The sequence below is a fragment of the Oncorhynchus gorbuscha genome, unplaced genomic scaffold (genome assembly GCF_021184085.1).
Source record: "Oncorhynchus gorbuscha isolate QuinsamMale2020 ecotype Even-year unplaced genomic scaffold, OgorEven_v1.0 Un_scaffold_13361, whole genome shotgun sequence".
Classification (NCBI taxonomy): Eukaryota; Metazoa; Chordata; class Actinopteri; order Salmoniformes; family Salmonidae; genus Oncorhynchus; species Oncorhynchus gorbuscha.
This window is the reverse complement of record NW_025755546.1, coordinates 3553-7640: the sequence shown is the minus strand read 5'-3', so window position 1 is coordinate 7640 and position 4088 is coordinate 3553. Positions and strand designations below refer to the sequence as shown.

Below are 4088 nucleotides of genomic sequence, written 5' to 3'. Positions count from 1 at the left end.
TTTTAAGACAGCCTTGCATGACATTCCAACAAAACCCCTTAAACCCTTAAACCCAGTTTACTTGTTTACAAAGCTAAATTTGGCCTTGTGAGCAGCAAAGTTGTGTTTGTCGACTTCTCCAAGAGAATACCACCGTGTGAACCACACAGCTGTGTTGCAGTCATGTTGAGGTCAAGATACAGTCTGAACTGCAGAGAATACTGGCCATCTCAAACTGGCAGTTGTAGTGCACTGTACATGTATCACTGTCTCCTGTAAGAAATTCAATCAAATGCAGATGGTAAGAACCTGCACTTAAAAGTACTGAGACTAATGAAAACATATACTTAGCTTTCTGCTGCCTTCAGGGTCAAATTCATATCACACCATGATGGAAAATGCTTTGTCATAATGCTGACCTTGGCAGTGCACCTTTTGCCTCTGATTGGATTTCTGTTGACCAATCAAACAGTTCCATTAAACGGGGCGGCACAACGAATTCTGCATATATACCAGAGGTGCAGATTAACCCCTTTCATCGACAGGATCATACAGCAACCATGATTTCTCTGGTCTTCGTTCTGCTCATTGGAGCCGCTTGTGAGTATAATAATGACCATAGAAAAAGAACAGGACTGTGTAATGACACTAACATCACAAATGTGTTTTTTTGACGTAATTAAGAAATATGTTGTTGTTTTATCATAGTGCTATGCTTTTCCATCTCAAAAGCTGAGGTAATATCGCTAAGAATATGCCTGCTCTCTGTTTACAGTCGCCACGGAGGACGACAAGATCGTTGGAGGGTATGAGTGTAAGGCCTACTCCCAGCCCCACCAGGTGTCTCTGAACTCTGGGTACCACTTCTGTGGTGGCTCCTTGGTCAATGAGAATTGGGTTGTGTCTGCTGCTCACTGCTACAAGTCGTGGCCACAATCCTGTAAGGGAACTACTAGCAACATATTGAGTCAATACAAATAACAATAACTAGCAATATCTGATAAGCTAACTTTGCGAAACTAAAGGAAACAAGTGAACTCCACATTCACATGAATTCTCTCTCTTTCAGCCGTGTGGAGGTGCGTCTGGGCGAGCACAACATCAAGGTGACTGAGGGTAGCGAGCAGTTCATCTCTTCATCCCGCGTGATCCGTCACCCCAACTACAGCTCCTACAACATCAACAATGACATCATGCTGATCAAGCTGAGCAAGCCTGCCACCCTCAAACACCTACGTGCAGCCTGTTGCTCTGCCCAGCAGCTGTGCCCCGCGGGCACCATGTGTACCGTCTGGATGGGGCAACACCATGAGCTCCAGTGAGTGCAGACACTGGTCCAAAGGTTACATGAGCCAGTTGGTCATCTTCATGGTGACTGAGTGTGTTTACAGGCATTAGCAAATGTAAACCTACTGTAAAAACACTGTCATTATGTCTAACTATAACTCTCCTCCTTCTGCCTTCCTCTCCTCCATCCTTCTCTCTCTCTCGCTCTCTCTATTCCTTCCTTACAGCCGCAGATGGCGACAAGCTGCAGTGCCTGAACATCCCCATCCTGTCCTACAGCGACTGTAACAACTCCTACCCCCTGGCATGATCACCAACGCCATGTTCTGCGCTGGATACCTGGAGGAGGCAAGGACTCTTGCCAGGTACTTACCACACTGACCTCAATTCAGGGGGTATCACAAGGATGACTTTAAATTGACTTATTCAGTTGATTAAAAATATATTGAGAATGAAATAACCAATTAATATCACTATCTCGATCTCTCAATCTTTATCTATCTCTCTCTCAGGGTGACTCTGGTGGCCCTGTGGTGTGCAATGGTGAGCTCCAGGGTGTTGTGTCCTGGGGTTATGGCTGTGCCGAGCTCCGGTAACCCCGGTGTCTACGCCAAGGTAAGACAGAAAATAATTTTCATGTTGTGTTTGAGGGAAAACATCAACATTCATACATCACTGTGACTTACTTTGGTTTCCTGAAGGAAAAGACATTGAGTCTATAAAACATTGATTGATGGTTTCATGTTGCCTCCCATTGAGTGTGTCCACTAATGTCTCCCTTTCTTCTTCTCTTCCTTCAGGTGTGCATCTTCACGACTGGCTGACCAGCACCATGGCCACCTACTAAAGTCTGCTACATCCCGTTCCTGATCAACATCCACCTTTTGTACGGAGATTAGACATTATTTATGTTTATGATAAATAAAGCATTTAACACTAAATACTTTTTTCTGTTGTGTTTGTACTTTCACTGTCCTTAGAAATCTTTGTAAAGGTCTTTCTATCTTCTCATGTCAAGTTTTTACTAGTAAACACCGGAGAAACTAGGAACCACTAGCAAATTGTTAAAGTATGGATCAAGAATATACTGTTTTTCTTTCTAAAGGATACAGGGGTGAATTCATTGTGTCATGGTACCCTACCTTAACCATTTGATTTGTATCAATACAGCAAGATACAACAAGGAACATTATTGATTGCAATGATTTGTTTCTATAGTTGTGTATTGATGCATTGCTGCTCACAATAGCTGATGTACGGATGTTAAAAGTGTGGCATAATTGCTCCTCCTTCTTACCTATTTAGAGTATTGTCTCTGAGAGTTGTGTTGCTACTGAAATACAATGTAGTGCAACATGAATATGGTTAGATCTTACATAATGCTTTACACCGAGCAAAATTATAAACTGTGACAACTTGGTTTCTCTAAAGAAAAAGACATTGAGTCTATAAAACAGATTGGTGGTTCTCATGTTGCCTCCCATTGAGTGTGTCCACTAATGTCTTGAAGAGTATTACTAGGCTGCTCTAGCCTTTTGGAGCCTGATGCAAGATGTGGCTGGGGAGGCCCACCACCTCGCAAAAATATATGGGGGATTGGAAATATATAGACAATTTCATTGATGGAAGCCACAATTTATCTGCAACATTATGGGCTAATCTATAATCTTCTTGAATAACAATCATAATAAAAAATATATAGAGTATATATTAATATGGGCCCCGTGGAGGCCTGGGCACATGTCCTGCGTGCCGGTTGGTATTCGCCATGATTACTACAAGTTTATATAGCTGGCTAGATCAAATACCAATCTAAAACTGTTTTACTGACATGGCTGTACTCAGGATCAGTTAAATGGAATGGCTAATTGAGTGACTGTCAAGGACAGTAGTAATAGTAATTTAGTAATAGTAAATCAATAATAATTTGAGACCATGACTGAGTTACACCCAAAAAAGTCCAAAATAAATAAAATGTGTTTGTTTTTGTGGTCAGGGGACCCCTAGCTGTCGGGGGCTTTAAACGACAAAATCAAATCAAATGTATTTATATAGCCCTTCGTACATCAGCTGATATCTCAAAGTGCTGTACAGAAACCCAGCCTAAAACCCCAAACAGCAAGCAATGCAGGCGTAGAAGCACGGTGGCTAGGAAAAACTCCCTAGAAAGGGACCACTTACATTGCTTATGCCTAGAACCGGTTCTGAGTATAACTTATAAATGCGTCTGGAGCTCAGATTCCTGAAGTCGAATGACCAAAGCGCCCTCTCGTGGCCTCAATGTAACACACTGCATATCACCAAAAGATAGGCGGAGATTGTTGACAAGCGAATTACTCTGTGGATAATTTAGATTTTAAAGGCAATTTGCTACTTTCCATAGCAATCATTAAGTTAAAGTTAATTTGTAACTTGTGTGAACTATTTCATCTAACCTTTTAAACTCTTAGGAGGAATTTCACTTTAAACATTGTTCTATTGGAATCTTCATATTATGATCATTCCATAAATCGATAAAGTGCCGTGAAAACGTACTTTCCCCCTTTGTAATTTTCTATAATTTTGCATATTTTTGATACTGAATATCACATCATTAACCACAAACCTAATATTAGACAAAGGGAACCTGAGTGAACAAATCACACACCAATTACATACATATTTCATTTAACAATGTTATGCAACACCCAATGTCCCTGTGTGAAAAAGTAATTGCCCCCTTACACTCAATAACTGGTTGTGCCACCTTTAGCTGCAATGACTCCAACCAAACACTTCCTGTAGTTGTTGATCAGTCTCTCCCATCGCTGTGGAGAAATTTT

The 4088-nt window shown here is 41.2% G+C and overlaps 1 pseudogene; it reads left to right on the top strand.

Annotated features, from left to right (window-relative positions):
* The first annotated feature begins 428 nt into the window (after nucleotides 1-428).
* On the top strand, nucleotides 429-2113 carry LOC124030645 (annotated as a pseudogene).
* Nucleotides 2114-4088: the final 1975 nt, after the last annotated feature.